At 38.9% G+C, this 19,042-nt stretch overlaps 1 protein-coding gene across 28 annotated transcripts in view; it reads right to left on the bottom strand.

Annotated features, from left to right (window-relative positions):
• Positions 1 to 19,042, bottom strand: part of LOC147341587 (uncharacterized) — a 468,058-nt gene that overhangs the window by 155,253 nt on the left and 293,763 nt on the right. The gene's annotated exons all lie outside the window — the stretch shown is intronic.

The raw sequence follows: 19,042 nt of genomic DNA, 5'->3' as shown, positions 1-19,042 counted from the left end.
CCTGGGTCTCCTGCATTCCAGGCAGATGCTTTAACCTCTGAGCCACCAGGGAAGCCCTGGTGGCAATAAGGCAACTCAATTAATAATGAGCAAAATATTTAAATAGAAAATTCACCCAACATAAACAGATGGCAAATCAAGACATGGAAAGAGTTCATATTTAAGCATGGAAAGTACAAATTAAAACCACATTTAGATATCAGTACACAGTATGTAGAATGCTATAGTTTTAAAACTGAACTGATATTACCAAGTACCAGCAGGAATGTAAAACAACCAGAATATTCATATCGTGATGGTAGGTAGAGCCACTTTGGAAAACGGTTTCGTAGTTTCTAATGAACTTAAACATAAACGTACCAGACAATACAACCATACAATTACTAGATAATTGCCAAACTAAAATTAAAAATCATATTTATGCAAAAGTGATATACTATGAAGTGGAAACAGCCCAAACTGGTAGATGGAGATACAAACTGTGATGTATCCATAAAACAGAATATTAGTTGGAAATAAAAAAGGAATGAACTACTGATACACTCAGCAACATGGATGAACCTCAAATGTGTTACAGTATAAAGGATTTTTACACTGACTCCTTTTATGTAGTGTATGACTCATTTTTTATGACAATCTAGAAATGGCAAAACTATAAACACCTAACAGATTAGTGGTTGTCAGGGGCTGGAGATAGGGGCAAAGTCTGATTACAAAGGAAAAAGGAGGGGTTATGAGGTGACTGAATTGTACACAAAAATAGGTGACTCTCACTGTATGAAATTTACACCTTTAAAGACAAGAGAGTCTTCTCTTGTGTTATTGGAAGAAGGTGTTTGCTATGACCAGTGCGTTCTCTTGGCAAAACTCTATTAGCCGTTGCCTTGCTTCATTCTGCACTCCAAGGCCAAATTTGCCTGTTACTCCAGGTGTTTCTTGACTTCCTTCTTTTGCATTCCAGTCCCCTATGCAGATGACACCACCCATATGGCAGAAAGTGAAGAGGAACTAAAAAGCCTCTTGATGAAAGTGAAAGAAGAGAGTGAAAAAGTTGGCTTAAGGCTCAACATTCAGAAAATGAAGATCATAGCATCTGGTCCCATCACTTCATGGGAAATAGATGGGGAAACAGTGGAAACAGTGTCAGACTTTATTTTGGGGGGCTCCAAAATCACCGCAGATGGTGACTGCAGCCATGAAATTAAAAGATGCTCACTCCTTGGAAGGAAAGTTATGACCAACCTAGACAGCATATTAAAAAGCAGAGACATTACTTTGCCAACAAAGGTCCATGTAGTCAAGGCTATGGTTTTTCCAGTGGTCATGTATGGATGTGAGAGTTGGACTGTGAAGAAAGCTGAGCACTGAAGAATTGATGCTTTTGAACTGTGGTGTTGGAGAAGACTCTTGAGAGTTCCTTGGACTGCAAGGAGGTCCAACCAGTCCATCCTAAAGGAGATCAGTCCTGGGTGTTCATTGGAAGGACTGATGCTGAAGCTGAAACTCCAATACTTTAGCCACCTCATGCGAAGAGCTGACTCATTGGAAAAGACCCTGATGCTGGGAGGGATTGGAAGCAGAAGGAGAAGGGGACGACAGAGGATGAGATGGCTGGATGGCATCACCAACTCGACTGAGTGACTGAACTGAACTGAACAAGAGAAAATATGCAACTCAGATATCCTTGTCTCTGCGAAACCTTTTCTCATTTTCAGTGTCAATTAAATTTTTCCTTTTCTTGCAACTTCATCATAGCATGTATCACCTTTGTATTGATATTAGTTATGTAGACATCCTTATTCTACATGTGACTATGTGCTCCTTCATGGGCACAGCTGATCTTTCTACAGAGTAGGTGCTGTAGAAATATTGTAAGTGAAGAACAGAAGACTTCACATGTTTGTAAGCCTGATTCAGTGAGATAATGATGCCATCACAAAGACAAGAAGCAGAGAAAGGAAGGCAAGAGTTAGGTAGACAGAGCAGGAAATGGCATGATGGACACAACCCACTGCATTTTGCTCACCGCAAGACATGCCACAAACCTTCAGACTAAGTGAAAATTAGAGCCTATGGAATCAATACTGGGATTACCACATATAGAGAAGAACTAAGAGAGCAGGCAAGGCTGAGACAAGTAGTATAAGCAACTAAAATCAGCAATAAAGAATATATCAGAACCAAGAAGACAATGACCAAATTCAAAATCCAAAAGCCACAAAATGGGGTTTTGGCCAAGGAAGACAATAAAGCAGTATCCTTGAATAGCTTGATGCAAAGAGAATAATCTAGAGTCTAAAGCACAAAACTTAATGAGAACAGCAACTACATTTGCATAGCATTTTCTATTTTTCAGACTGCTTTTCCAGTCATTATCTTGTTTGGACCTTGTAGGTTTTTAATTAGCAAAACTATTTACATATTATACATATTTATCATCCTTTCCCACCACCAAATAAAGCAATAACATTTCCACAGACATTTATGATTCATTTCTTATTAGCTCAACACTCAAATTTTCATATAGATAGACAGATCCCCAACCCCCAGGTCACTGACCAGTAGTGATCTGTGGCCTGTTAGGAACTGGGCCACACACAAGGTGAGGGGCAGGTGAAACCAAAATCACCCCCTACACACCGTGGAAAAATGATCTCCCAGAAAACCAGTCCCTGGTGCCAAAAAGTTTGGAAATGTTGATAGAGATTGTATACTATATGCTATATATTATCTATTATTATATATTATAAACTTTATTGATATACATTAGTTTCAGATGTACCACATAATGAATCCATATTTGTATATATTGCAAAATGACCACCACAGTATGACAAGTTAATATCCATCACTACCATGTGTGCTTAGTCACTCAGTCCTGTCTGACTCTTTGTGACCCCAGGGACTATAGCCAGCCAGGCTCCTCTGTCCATGGGGATTCTCCAGGCAAGTACACCAGAGTGGGTTGTCACGCTCTCCTCCAGGGGATCTTCCCAACCCAGGGATCGAACCAAGGTCTCCCGCATTGCAAACAGATTCTTTACCATCTGAGCCACCAAGGAAGCCCAAATTTATTGCATACTGTGTGTGCTTAGATGTCTACAATAGTTATAATTTTTGTTTTCTTGTTACAAGAACATTTATTTAAAATTGAAGTTTAGTTGCTATAAAATATTATATGTTAGTTGTACAACATGGTGACTCACAACTTTTAAAATATATACTCCATTTATAGTTATTATAAAATATTGGCTCTACTCCTCGTGTTGTACAATATATCGTTGTAGCTTATTTTTTCCCAAATACCTTGTAACTTGTACACTTCCACGGCTATGTTGCTTCTCCCTTCTCCCCTCTCCCCACTACTAAACGCTAGTTTGTTCTCTGTATTTGTCAGTGTTTCCTTTTTGTTATATTCACTAGTTTGTTGTTTTACTTAAATCCCCAATATAAGTGGTATCATGCAGTATTTTCTTTTTCTGAATTATTTCAGTTAGCATAATGCCCTCCAAGTTGATCCATATTGCTGCGAATGGGAAAATTTTTGTGAGCACAGTTAAGATCTAGTCTCTTAGTAACTTTCAAGTATACAATACAGTGAACTAAGTATCTCTTACAGTGTCTCTTAACTAAGAGCCTCTTGATGAAGGTAAAAGAGGAGAGTGCAAAAGCTAGCTTAAAACCCAACATTCAAAAAACTAAGATCGTGACAGCTGATCCCATAACTTCATGGCAAATACATGGGGGAAAAGTGGAAACAGTGACAGACTTAATTTTCTTGGGTTCCAAAATCACTGCAGACGGTGACTGCAGCCATGAAATTAAAAGATGATTGCTCCTTGGAAGGAAAGTTATGACAAATCTAAACAGTGTATTAAAAAGCAGAGACATCACTTTGTAGACAAAGGTACATCTAGTCAAAGCTATGGTCTTGCAGGTAGTCATATATGGATGTGAGAGTTAGACCATAAAGAAGGCTGAGCACCAAAGAATGGATGTTTTCAAACTGTGGTGCTGGAGAAGACTTCAGAGAGTCCCTTGGATAGCAATGAGATCAAGCCAGTCAATCCTAAAGGAAATCAGTCCTGAATATTCATCAGAAGGACTGATGCTGAAGCTGAAACTCCAACACTTTGGCTGCCTGATGTGAAGAGCAGACTCACTGGAAAAGACCCCGATGCTGGGAAAGATTGAATGCACCAGAAGGGGATGACAGAGGATGAGATGGTTGGATGGCATCACTGATTCAATGGACGTGAGTTTGAGGAAACTCCAGGAAATGGTGAAGGACAGGTAAGCTTGGTGAGCTGCAGTCCATAGGATTGCAGAGAGTCAGACATGACTGAGCGACTGAACTACAACAATCCTTAACTATAGTCATCATCTGTGCATCACATCCCCAGGACTTAATTATTTTATAACTGGAAGTTTGTGCCTTTTGACCATCTTCATCCATTTTGTCCATCCCTCAACCACAGAGAATTTCTATCTCCTAAATCATGATGCTAGATCTTTCCTCTTGTCTGCTTTCTGGAAATATAGCAGTTCTGCTATTGCCACCCCAAGTCCATAATCCAACTAATTCAAAAAGACATCTCCAAAGATGAAGAGCTAAGGTATCACTTTGTTCTATTATCTTGTCTTGAGCAGGTAGGGTATCTCTTCTGAAATTTTGCATTAATTTTAAACTGTTATTTATTATATAGAACAACACATTATACTTTTATCCTGATACTTTTAATTCCTGTAACCACTTAAAGATATTTAATTTTTTTCTCTTCAATGAGTTTATCAGTTTTCATTTCACAAGTAGTGTCTTTTGATTTATTATTACCCTTTGTTTCTCACTTGCCCTAAATCCTGTCTTTAGTGTTCATTCTGCAACAGTCCTCTTAGTTTTTCCTTTTGAGCAGAGAAAAAGCTTCTCATTAATCATTTATGCTGTTCTCTTTCAGTGCTATGATGACAGTCAATGACATGCTACAACATGAATGAACCTTGAAAACCTTATAATAAGAAAGTGAGAGAGGCCAATAACAAAAGACCTCATACTATATGATTCCATTCATATGAAATATCCAGACTGGGCAAGTTCAAAGAGATAAAAAAAATAGATTAGTAATTGACTACACCTGAGAATGGGAAAATGAGGATTGTTGCTAATGGAGTTTCTTTTGGGGGAACTATTTATGAAAGTGGTGATAGAACTCTAAATTTACTACAAATAATCATTGAATTTTATATTTAAAATGGATGAAGTCTGGTATGTAAATTACATCCCAAGGAAGCTTTTTTTTTTTTTTTTAAAGACAGTCAAAGACTTCCCTGCTGGTCAGGTGGGTAGGCCTTCACTCTCCCAATGCAGGGGGCCCAGGTTGAATCCCTGGTCAGAGAACTAGATCCCACATGCCTCAACTAAAGAGATCCCATGTGCTGCAACTAAGATAAGGTGAGACCAAATAAATAAAAAAGGCAGCCAATGACAACTGTGGTATAAAAAACAACCTGCAAAGAGTCACATCATATCAGAGTATCCTTCTGTGACACAAATCTGACTTCTTCCTAACTCTTCCCTATCCGTCTAAAAGGCCTCAGTCATTAAATCTGCTTAGGATATCAGTGGGAAATATACATTACTAAAATATAAGAAAATTGGCAGCACAAAAGGAATAGTCTTGCCCCATATTCTAATCATTTCAAATCTTCCATGACTGCCCAGGTACTGACCACCAATCTGCCTAACTCTCCACATACTATCAATACTGTTTTCTTTGCTACTTCTCCAGTTTTTCTTGCAGTAAGCTGCAAATTTTCAGTAACATTTCCTCTTATGTAAATAACCTACTGTGATACCAATATTGGTAGGAAGATTGGACCCACTCTGTCACTCGCCAGCTCTAACACTTAATTTGTAAGTGGAAAAAAGTTTAACATGTTTAACATGTTTCAAATGGGACCTAATCAAATGTACAAGCTTCTGCACAGCAAAGGAAACCATAAACAAAATGAAAAGACAATCTACAGACTAGGAGAAAATATTCGTAAATGATGTGACCAACAAGGGATTAATTTCCAAAATATACAAACAGCTCATACAACTCAAAAACAAAAGAACAAGCAACCCAATCAAAAAATGAGTATAAGACCTAAATAGATATTTCTCCAAAGAAGACATAAAAATGGCCAACAGGCATATGAAAATATGTTTAATATTGCTAATTATTAGACAACTGCCAATCAAATTACAATGACGTATCACCTCACATAGGTCAGAATGGCCATCATTAAAAAGTATACCAATAACAAATGCTGGAGAGGGTATGCAGAAAAGGGAACACTCTTATTCTGTTGGTGGAAATGTAAGCTGTTGCAGCCACTATGGAAAACAGTATGGAGGTTACTTACAAAAGTAGAATTGGCATATGATCCAGAAATCCCACAGTTCAGTTCAGTTCAGTTCAGTTTTCTCACGCAGTCGTGTCCAACCCTTTGCAACCCCATGGACTGCAGCACACCAGGCGTCCCTGTCCATCACCAACTCCCAGAGTTTACTCAAACCCATGTCCATCGAGTCAGTGATGCCATCCAACCATCTCATCCTCTGTTGTCCCCTTCTCTTCCTGCCTTCAATCTTCCCCAGCATCAGGGTCTTTTCAAATGAGTTAGCTCTTTGCATCAGGTGGCCAAAGTATTGGAGTTTCAGCTTCAACATCAGTCATTCCAATGAATATTCAGGACTGATTTCCTTTAGGATGGACTGGTTGGATCTCCTTGCAGTCCAAGGGACACTCAAGAGTCTTCTCCAACACTACAGTTCAAAAACATCAATTCTTCAGTGCTCAGGTTTCTTTATAGTCCAGCTCTCACATCCATACATGACCACTGGAAAAATCATAGCCTTGACTAGACAGACCTTTATTAGCAAAGTTATATCTCTGCTTTTTAATATGCTGTCTAGGTTGGCCATAGCTTTTCTTCCAAGGAGCATGCGTCTTTGTATTTCATGGCTGCACTCACCATCTACAGTGATTTTGGAGCCCAATAAAATAAAGTTTGACACTGTTTCCACTGTTTCTCCATCTATTTGCCATGAAGCGATGGGACCAGATGCCATGATCTTCTTTTTCTGAATGTTGAACTTTAAGCCAAATTTTTCACTCTCCTCTTTCACTTTCATTAAGAGGCTCTTTAGTTCTTCTTAATTTGCTGCCATAAGGGTTGTGTCATCTACATATCTGAGGTTATTGATGTTTCTCCCGGCAATCTTGATTCCAGCATGTGCTTCATCCAGCCCAGCATTTCTCATGACGTACTCTGCATAGAAGTTAAAAAGCACAGTGACAATATACAGCCTTGACGTACTCCTTTTCCTATTTAGAACCAGAAATCCCACACCTGGCCATATATCCAGAGGAAACTCTAATTCAAAAAGATACATGCGCCTCTATGTTCAGAGCATACTGTCAACAATAGCCAAGACACGGAAGCAACCTAAAAGTGCATCGACAAATAAATGGATAAAGATGGGGTATATACATGCAATGGAATATTACAGAGCCATTAAAAAGGACAAAACAATGCCTTTTTCAACAATATGGATGGACCTAGATATGATCATACTATGTAAAGTCAGAAAGAGAAAGGCAAATACCATATGATATCACTTATACGTGGAATCTAAATGATGACACAAATGAACTTATTTACGAAACAGAAAACAGACTCACAAAGAACAGATCTGTGGTTGCCAAAAGGTAGGGAAGGAGTAGGACTTTGGAGTTAGCAGATGCAAACTATTATATATAGAATGGATAAACAACAAGGTCCTACTGTATAGCACAGAAAACTATATTCAATATCCTGTCATAAACCACAATGGAAAAGAATATAAAAAAGAATGTGTTTGTGTGTGTGTGTGTGTGTGTGTATAAACTGAATTACTGTGCTGTACAACAAAAATTTACACAATACTGTAAATCAGCTTTACTTCAATTTTAAAAAGTTTTACATGTTTCAGATCATAAATGTGATGCTATGTACTATAAAACATTGAGGGGGGGGAAGAGAAAAAAAAAACATACACACATAGAAAAAGAATATCCATTGCCCAGTTATAATTAGCTTACATTTTATAATTATATCCTCCTAGACAGATAGGTATGGAGAAGGCAATGGCACCCCACTCCAGTACTCTTGCCTGGCAAATCCCATGGACGGAGGAGCCTGGTAGGCTGCAGTCCATGGGGTCCTGAAGAGTCGGACACGACTGAGCGACTTCACTTTCACTTTTCACTTTCATGCATTGGAGAAGGAAATGGCAACCCACTCCAGTGTTCTTGCCTGGAGAATCCCAGGGACGGGGGAGCCTGGTGGGCTGCTGTCTATGGGGTCGCACAGAGTGGGACATGATTGAAGCGACTTAGCAGCAGCAGACAGATAGGTAAAGATGAAATGTTTACTATACATAAAGTTCTATAACCTGAATCTCTTTTCATATAAGTGAATACAGTCATATAAAATTTATTTATTAGAAGTAATTATTTAAATTGGTTTTCAAGTTTGCTAAATATGAACAACAGTGAAATGAGCATCCTTATACATAGATATCTGCCTATTTTCCTAATAAATTTCTAGAAGTAGAATTGCTGAATGAAGGGCTAGCCATTTTTCAACTGAGGTTGAGTTTCACAAATTTCCTCCTACAACTGTATTACCAATTTATGTTGCTCTCAGCAGTGGACTAGAATACCCATTTCCTTTAAAATGTCTCCAACTCTATCATCAATTTTTCCATCACCGTGAATCTCAAAGAGTTGAAGAAGGTATAAAAAATTGTTTACATTGCATTTATGTAATTACAATTGAAGCTGATTTTTTATTGTCATTTAAAATTTGTATTTCTACTTTTGTATAATTTTATACCAAGGTGTTAAATTTTTGGAGCCGACTTCTAAATGCTTTGGCTCCATATGTGTGCTGCGGACTTAGAGGCCACTGTGGTGTTGGTGGGCCTATTTGCGGCTGGTCACTTATGTGGGGCACTTTCTGGCCAGGACTCTTTGCCTCTAGTATTTGTCATTCTGCCATTTAGTTACCTCTCTGATTTTCTGTAGATATTACCATAATTCTGCTTTTTCCACACTCATGTAAGTTGCTAAACCTAACCCTCTAAAGTTTGAAAGCCATACTCTTGTGATTTCTGAAACTACATGCAATATAATATAATGGGAGGTAGTACAAAGTCATCATTAATAATATGCACACTGAAATTAGATCTGGAATAGAAACCCAGTTGTGCAACTTACTTGTCCAAAAAAGCTGATTTCGCTAAATATCCATATTTATAAAATGGAATGAGTGATAATAATCCCCTGAGAGTGTTATTTTGGCGATTGAATGGGATGGTAGATGTTAGACACTGTACAGTGACTGCCAAATAATATTTGCTACTGAGGACTTATTTAGTATTACTATTATGAAAGAGATGGACAGAAGAAAATAACTAGATTCTTTGGAATTGGAACTTTTTTTTGCACATACATTAGCAATGAGTAACTAGGCAGAAATCCATCTGAATTCCAGCATGTACAGAAGTGTCAAATGAACCTAGAAAGCACCACACAAAATGAAGCTAAACACAAACCAAATATATGTAATGTTACCTAAGTCTACCTTTTATTCCAAGTGTCAAATGGCTTCACAATGCTATCAACCAAATCCAAAGTCTAAAACACTGATCATTAATCATATCAAGCTGAATCATATCAAGCAATTAATCAACGGTGGGTGCTGGGAGCTGTCAGAGTAAAGTACTAACTCTACTAAGAAACAGCCTGGCACACAGAACCATCAAGCTCACAGCCTTCTGTTTCCTCCAAAGGGCTGTTGTAGCCTAGGGCCCTAGACGTGAGCCATCCATCCCAAACTTTCCACCAGGTTGCTGGAATTTAGGAGAAACTCTTTACCCAAGATGCAGACAAAGAAGCAGGAAGACAGATGCCTTGAATAAACACAGCTTCAGAGTTTCCATCTCTCAATTCAAGGACCTATTATTTTCAGATCTCATTTTCAATTTTATCTTCCTCATAGCCCTCTTGGCATTTGCAGAATAAACAGAATAAAAACAGGCAGGCAATTTGCCAGTCTTCATTCTCCAAGATGGACAGAGTGCCAAGAGGCACATTCAGGGAAATGGAGGGGGAACCCTCCCCCCAAGTCAGCTTCTGGCATGCCTTTAGCACTACCAATACTGCAATTACCTCAACATTACAGCATTCATCCTGGGATGCCTAGTAATGCTCAGCTGCAAGCAGTCTCTCCAGGATGAGAGCAAATGTTGGATGAGGATCGTGTATTTTGACAAATATTTATGTTGCAGAGGTAACATAGAAGCTTCCATAGCAACCCAGCTGGTTATGAGAAATAATGAAACAGTCTAGCCCTATGGAAAGCTCCAGGTTTTCACTATGCACAGAAGCCAAAAGTCATACACATGGTGTGGTTCAATCTGGGATTACAAACCACGTCTCTTGACTTTTTCTACTATACCACCCACTATTTCATGAGATGGTAACCCCTAAGTGCTTTATGGACTTCCCACATGGCACTGGGGGTAAAGAACCTGCCTGCCAATGCAGAAGACAGAAGAGATATGGGTTCAACCCCCGGGTCGGGAGATCCCCTGAAGGAAGGCATGACAACTCACTTCAGTATTCTTGCTGGGAGAATCCCATGGACACAGGAGCCTGGCAGGCTACGGTACCTAGGGTCACAAACAGTTGGACATGACTGAAGTGACTGAGCATGCCCACAGGCATGAAGTGTTTTATACCAAAGATGTGTACTCTGAAAAGGGCACGGATATTGCTGTTGTTAGCTACTTCCTTCTAAGCATGCAGAGAGCGTGAGAATCTCTATTTACTGCTTCTTCTGGTCCAGGATGGTGTCCTCCCATAGCAAGAAGGGTGGGGTTAAAATTTGCTCAGCTTTCGAAATACACCCTTCTAAATCTCAGCTTTTTTAGACTGTGGGTAGGAGGCAATAGGTGAGAACTGAATTCCTCATAGGTTGTAAAACTTTGGATGCATTCATCCAGTTATTTAAGTTTTAAACACTAAGTGAACTAAAGACATAGTGAGGGAAGTTTCAAGGTCAAGAAGAACACTGACATGGCAGGTACAAGTTTTGACCAGTCTTCAGTTCAATTCAGTTCAGTTGCTCAGTCATGTCAGACTCTTTGCGACCCCATGAATCGCAGCACGCCAGGCCTCCCTGTCCATCACCAACTCCCGGAGTTTACCCAAACTCATGTCCATCGAGTTGGTGATGCCATCCAGCCCTCTCATCCTCTGTCGTCCCCTTCTCCTCCTGCCCAATCTCTCCCAGCATCAGGGTCTTTTCCAATGAGTCAACTCTTTGCATGCAGTGGCCAAAGTATTGGAGTTTCAGCTTCAGCATCAGTCCTTCCAATGAACACCCAGGACTGATCTTTAGGATGGACTGGTTGGATCTCCTCGCAGTCCAAGGGACTCTCAAGAGTCTTCTCCAGCACCACAGTTCAAAAGCATAAATTCTTTGGTGCTCAGCTTTCTTCACAGTCCAACTTTCACATCCATACATGACCACCAGAAAAACCATAGCCTTGACTAGACAGACCTTTGTTGGCAAAGTAATGTCTCTGCTTTTGAATATGCTACCTAGGTTGGTCATAACTTTCCTTCCAAAGAGTAAACATCTTTTAATTTCATGGCTGCAGTCACCATCTGCAGTGATTTTGGAGCCCCAATAAATAAAGTCTGACACTGTTTCCACTGTTTCCCCATCTATTTCCCATGAAGTGATGGGACCAGATGCCATGATCTTCATTTTCTGAATGTTGAGCTTTAAGCCAACTTTTTACTCTCCTCTTTCACTTTCATCAAGTTATCTCACTCTTTTTCATACTGTTAATGGGGTTTTCAAGGCAAGAATATGGAAGTGGTTTGCCATTCCTTTCTCCAGTGGACCATGTTTTGTTAGAATTCTCCACCATGACCCATCTTCTTGGGTGGCCCTACAAGGCGAAGAGGAACTAATGAACCTCTTAATGAAGGTGAAAGAGGAGAGTGAAAAAGCTGGCTTAAAACTCAACATTCAAAGACGAAGATCATGGCATCTGGTCCCATCACTTCATGGCAAATAGATGAGAAAACAACTGAAACAGTGTCAGACTTTATTTTTTGGGCTCCAGAATCACTGCAGATGGTGACTGAAGCAATGAAATTAAAAGATGCTTGCACCGTGGAAGAAAAGCTATGGCCAAGCTAGACAGCATATTAAAAAGCAGAGACGTTACTTTGCCAACAAAGGTCTGACTAGTCAAAACATTAATTTTCCAAGTAGTCATGTATTGATGTGAGAGTTGAACTATAAAGAAAGCCGAGTGCAGAAGAATTGATGCTTTTGAACTGTGGTGTTGGAGAAGACTCTTGAGAGTCCCTTGGGCTGCAAGGAGATCCAACTAGTCCATCCTAAAGGATATCAATCCTGAATATTTATTGGAAGGACTGATGCTGAAAATGAAGCTCTAATACTTTGGCTGCCTGATGCGAAGAGCTGACTCATTGGAAAAGACTCTGAAGCTGGGAAAGATTGAAGGTGGGAAGAGAAGGGGATGACAGAGGATGAGATGGTTGGATGGCATCACCGACTTGATGGACCTAAGTTTGAGAAAATTCCAGGAGATGGTGAAGGACAGGGAAACCTGGTAAGCTGCAGTCGATGAGGTTGCAAAGAGTTGGACACGACTGAGTGATTGAACAACAACAACAGTCTGACTGTGTTAATTATCCATTGCTGTGTAACAAATATTCCCAAATTGGCCAACTCAAAACACAAGGCATTTATTGTCTCACATCATTAGCAAAGATTAGAAATCTAAGAGTGGCTTAGCAAACTGGGTGACTTCAGAAAATAAAAATGTATTCTGGAAGCCAGAGACTGAAATCAAGATTTAAGCAGGGTCCCACTCCCTTTAAGGACTCTAGAAAAGAATGCTTCCTTGCCTCTCCAGCTCTGGTGGCTGCAAGAGTTGGTGGTTTGTGGCCACATCACTCTAATTTCTGCCCTACCCCGATGTGGCCCTCTGTGAGTGTGTGTGTGTGTATAATCTCTCTATGCCTTTCTTTTATAAGGACAGTTGTGACAGCATTTAGAGCTAACTGGATAATTCAGAGTACTCTCCTCCTGTCGAGAGCTTTAATTACATCTGCAATAAAGCTTTACCATAGAAGGTAACATTCACAGGTTCCAAGGGTTAGGATAGGGACATATCTTGGGGAGCCATCAAGAGCCTATCACATGACCTCCTAAGATTGCCAAAAGGATTAACTAAGTTAAATCAGATAAAGTGTTTGGATTATGCCTAGAATATAGAACTTATTTTTTAAAGGAAAAAAGTGATAGAGAATCAATGGGGGATGGAAAGAACTGTGAGTAATACCCTGCCCCAGATATTTTCAGGGGAACTTTGAACCTTCTCAAATTATATATAAACCATGTACATGTGTCTTGGTGTGTTTTGTTGGGAGGAGAGTTTCTAATGCTTCCATTCATTCTCAAATTGAGTTGTAACCATCAAGAAAAAAACAGCAAACGCCCCTTCCAATTCTCATCCTGTCACTCTTGAACTAAGCCAGAATCAGCACAGGTTTTTTCTCTCCAGTTGTTTCACAATGCACATGTTTCAACTGAACCTGAATAACAGAATTATGAAATTTAATGAGATCATAGATGCCATCTATACAAGATCTCTGCTGGCTCCTGCCTTTCACAACTGGAGTCATTATTTCCCCTCCTCACCCACACACAGAGCCCATGTCTAGTTGTTAGGAAGGGTCTTTACCTTAGGAAGGAAAACGTTAAGGTATATCAGACCAACTTTTATTGTACATCAAACCATCTTGGCTTTATATTCACCCATAATGTTCTATTTTTATGTATTTACCAGTTTTATTGAAGTATGATTTATATAACATTTATATAACCCATCAGCCATCACCTTTTATCTCAGTTCTATTAACTACATTTCTGCCTGTTACTTGCTCCCTGATTATTTTTACTTTTTCTTTTTACTTGCTCCATGGACTCTGCTTTGTTCTCTGCACCTGAGTCCCAGTCTTATAATGTTGTTGGGACCAAAGTCTCTCGAGGTTTCCCTAATCTCCCTCCAATGGGCTGGAGTCCTATTCCTTTTCCTTTTCCAGTGTTATCAAGGAAAGCGCCAATTTTTAGACCCCTACTATATTTTAGTCACTACTTAGTGGTGCTTTATATATGTTCCCTTACTTAATTCTCACAGCATTTTGAATACATACTATGTCCTCATTTTTCACATGGGGAAACAGGCTTAAAGAAGTGAAATAATTGGACAAATGAACTTACCGACAATCTGATTGAATTGGCCTGCTGGGTTTAAATTGAATTGAAATCTTCATTCTGACAGATCTATAGGTAATTATCATGCATGGATTATGGGGACTACTTTTTTGAGAAACACAAATATAGTGAATGTTCATAGGTTTTGGAGTTTAAAGGGACCTTGATGCAATCTGTGTACTAGTTGTACACACGACCCCCACCCCTCTCATATACCACACCGCTGTTGTTAGGGGAAGCACACTGATTGAAACCGCCCACCCTGCCAGGCACCATAGTAACCATTTGCATGAGTTGTTTTACAACAGGAGGTCCTGGTAAGGAACAGGGAACTAATAAGGCTCCACCAACCAGAAGAGTTCGGGAAAGATCAAAAAGAGACACTACCTGTCTGACCACCTCCTAGAATCCTTCTCTCTGGCATCCATCTTGGCTGATCAAGGCGTGCACCACCAGGAAGGGCTCTGAGTCAGAATGATTAGCTAAGGACAACCTGGAAACTAATCCCATCACCATAAAACCCGAGACTGCAAGCCATGTGACAGAGCAGTTCTCCTGGGTTCCCTTACCCTACTGCTCTCCACCCGGGTGCCTTTTCCCAATAGAATCTCTTGCTCTGTCAGGACATGTGTCTCCTCAGACAATTCATTTCCAACTGTTAGGCAAGAGCCCAGTTTTGGGCCCTGGAATGGGTCCCCCTTCCTGCAACAAATGGCGACTCTTCTTTGCTGAGACTGACATCCTGACCACTTGGGGTACTCAGGGGCCAGCTTGCCTGCCAATGGACCAGACCCAGTGGCCATAACTGGGACCCTTTTGTCCCTGGTCTCCTTCTGATGTGGACAACTGGCCAGAGTGCCCCAACCGGTAAGGAATAAGAGACTTTACTGACCTCTCTGCCCTTACCTCTCTCTTTCCTCTCCTTAACCATTCCTATCCTTCCCTATTTTTCTAGTCCCCTGTCCTGGATGCAGGAATCTGGTCGAGGGGCCTCAGCCTGAGCTGAGGATTGGAGACTGATCACCTCCTCTTGGCAGAGAACTCGAATTCTAATTCTGGTCTGGTCTGATTTCTGGTAGGGCCGAGTTCCAGTCCTCTCTTCTCTGGAGGCCCAGGGTCAAGTCCCATAATGCCTGGGTATCTGCAGGTAGCAGGAGACGTCTGTAAGGCCACCTCTTTTGCCCCCCTCTCCCGCCTCCTCCCCCTTCTTCTTTCAACCTGACTTCCTTTCCTCCCTTTGAAATCTTTGAAGACCTAAGATATTTTCCTTTACTCTGTTAGTACTTAGATCTGCAGTTCTGTGTCTCTATAGGAGGTTTTCTGAGAGATTGTATTCTTGTATTTAAGGGAGTGTCTGATGAGGACTGCCAGGTTTATATGTGTGTGTTTTAACTCTGTGTTCTGTGTTTTGATTTTTGATGGCCATTTTGCTTTGTCTGGCCACCATTTGGTTTAGACCTGCCACCATTTTGTTAGAACTTGATTTTCTTTCCCTGTGCCTTCAGACCAGGGCTCTCAGGAACACTTATCTGACCATCTCTAACTCCTGAGACTGAAGGAAACAGGGGGAAAGCCTTTAAAAATTTTAATTATTTCAACTGTTTTTTAATAAACTAGTAAATTTTATATTGTAATATCTAATTCATGACTAAACTTAGAAAATGAAGCTAGATCTTGAACTGTGTCTGTCTAAATATGTCTTGGTATGTCTGTCTCTGGGTAATATTTTTGAGGTTAATTTGTAAATGAGCTCTATTTAATTGGCTTAAAGAAAGGTAAGCACTTACAAAACAAATAATTCTAAATTAAACAATAAATTCCAGGTTCATGTGAACTGGAAAATATTCAGTATTAAATACTTGATATTAATGTTTGTTGACCTATCTAATATAGACATGTCTTAGAGTAATTAACATTAAGCAGAATATTTTCATTGTACTAGGTTTAATATAAGTTAAATATTATATCTGTTACAAGTTTGTCAACAAGGAAATTACCTCGAGTGAAGAAACTTCTAAAAAATGTAAATGAGATATGAGCTTTTATATAAAGTCTATTAATTATTCTTTAGAAATATCTGTCTAAAATAGTCTCTCCAGATTGGCCTAACTTGAATTTCTAAGGGTTGTGCTAAGTCTGCTAAGTGTTGGAAGTCTATTGAATAGTTAGATCATTTCCAAATAAAATAAGATTTTGAAACATTTACTCCTAAATACTAATTTCCTTTTACAGACAAACTAAAGAGATTTGGGACTATAAATGAATAATGTTTGGTGCCATCCTAAAATGTTGTAAGAAAGCAAGGGTTTTAGAAATTATCACTGGTATTTATACTCACCTATCTATAAAATGCTAATATAAAAGTTAGATCTTGGTTGTTAAAGAAAAGTAGGAAGTGTGTTTTCAGTAAAAAAAAAAAAAAAAGTATAAAAAAATACTAAAAAGAGTTATGCATGATCAGCATTTTCTAAAATTGGATTACAGTTAGTTAGATAAATGGATTTTGTTAGGAATGACACAGCCATAAGAAAACTAGTTAGAGCCAACAAGGTCCAAGATGGCAGAGCTGACTTTCACTAGACCTTGAGCCTTGGTATTTATGCCCATTGTGACATATCAACAAGCTAAATGATACACCCATCAACATTGACTAAATCTGACCAAATGTTCTAAATGCTTTTAATTGATCTTTTAGATAAAACTTCTTAAATCGAATTCTTTTGAAGTTCCTTTGACCTCTAGCTAACTTTGGGGTGCTTCAGAGGGCCCCTGAAACATCCCGAAGAGAGATATGATACTGTGTTTATTTGGTTGGTTAAATTACATGAAAAAGATTATCAAATGAGTAATAAATCCACTCATGTTATAATGTATGATAAAATTACTAATACAGATATACTAGAAATTATATGGAGTTTTTAACATTTTGATATGTCTTGGTATTCTAATGAAAAACCTGATGACTTAACAAAAGTTAACAAAGGACTGAATGAACCAGCAAATATGCTTATAAATTTTATGGTTTCTATCTGAAAAATTACAGGTTTGAATTTTGTGTTTTCTGGGAGTAGGGAAAACCTTCCTGTCAAACTAATTATGAAAATAATTTGGTAAAATTATATGTTATAAACAAAACAATTATACTTTCTATCAGAGTCCCCCAGAAATTTGAAACTCTTAGGTTTCCAGTAAGTTTATCAAATGAGCTAGGAAGGTTATCTCACTAACAGGTACAAAAATCTCAAGGAATTTTTGAGACCTTAAAAAGGGAAGAATTCACCTAGATTTGTTAGGCAAAATCTGTGATAAGCCTTTGGTGTGAGTTTCCCAGCCCTGTTTTATTTTAGAAGTTCAGTCTGAGATTCTATAAAAGTTTCAGCAAAATAAAAAGTCTATGATCAATTATGGTTATATAAATCATTAGACTAAAATTAGTGAGAACAGACCTATTTTGCAAACAAGCTAGCCTTAATTTGGTTATATTTGATAAAAATGAGGATAATTTTAGGGAGAAAAAGACGTTTCAACAAATGCTAAGTCCCAGTTTGTTAATGGAGGTCTACCAATGGAGGTAGTAAGACTCATTTCGTGGATAGTTCTTTGCCGTTATGTGATATTAATGTAAAATTTAATTGAATTCTTAAACATCCTAAGTTTGTTTCTGAAGCTTATCTCAGTAATCTATCTTTGGATGAAGATCAGATGCCTCATGACCTGCAACCAGGACTGGAAAAAGACATAATTTAAGGGACTGTCTCCAACCTGGCTGGAAGGACTTTTTTTTATCAGGAGAAACTACACTATATCAGGATGAGAAGACGACAACATCAGAGGTAGATAGTTGATCAAGATGCTGGACCTGATTCATATGATAATTTATAATGTTTTCTTGACTTCTTAGACCTTTGCATATAAATCAAATGCTTTTCTATCATAGGCCTGATCCTATGCTAGTTTTAGAAATCAATCCAATTGTTGGGCGTGTGGCCAATTACCTGTGTCTAGTTCTGGGTTACCTTGGTAAATTTCTCTACTACAAGACTGTAATTGGTTGGCTCTGAGAAAATGTACTTTAAAAAAAAATTAGTCATATTCAGGTCACTGTGATATTATTAGATGGAATCCCCTCACCAGGCCAATTAATAATGCCTACTCTTACTCTGGCCATAAATTTGAGCTTTTTTCTATTATTCAAGCTCAGTCAGAGCAACAAGAAAAGTTTCAACAAAGGAGAAAAAAAATCTCCCACAATTATGGGATGGATTTATATAGACAACACCAGGCTACGGTAATTTAGGTTTAAAGTGTCCTCTGTGTTGGAAACAATTAAATCATACTAGATATTGTCACCCTGCTTATTTAACTTATATGCAGAGTACATCATGAGAAATGCTGGGCTGGAAGAAGCACAAGCTGGAATCAAGATTGCCGAGAGAAATATCAATAATCTCAATTATGCAGATGACACCACCCTTATGGCAGAAAGTGAAGAGGAACTAAAAAGCCTCTTGGTGAAAGTGAAAGAGGAGAGTGAAAAAGTTGGCTTAAAGCCCAACATTCAGAAAACTAAGATCATGGCATCTGGTCCCATCACTTCATGGGAAATAGATGGGGAAACAGTGGAAAC

Source organism: Bos grunniens, chromosome X (genome assembly GCF_055505025.1).
Source record: "Bos grunniens cultivar Pamir isolate PY7600 chromosome X, Bosgru_T2T1.0, whole genome shotgun sequence".
Taxonomy (NCBI): Eukaryota; Metazoa; Chordata; class Mammalia; order Artiodactyla; family Bovidae; genus Bos; species Bos grunniens.
This window is presented reverse-complemented; position numbering and strand designations above follow the sequence as displayed.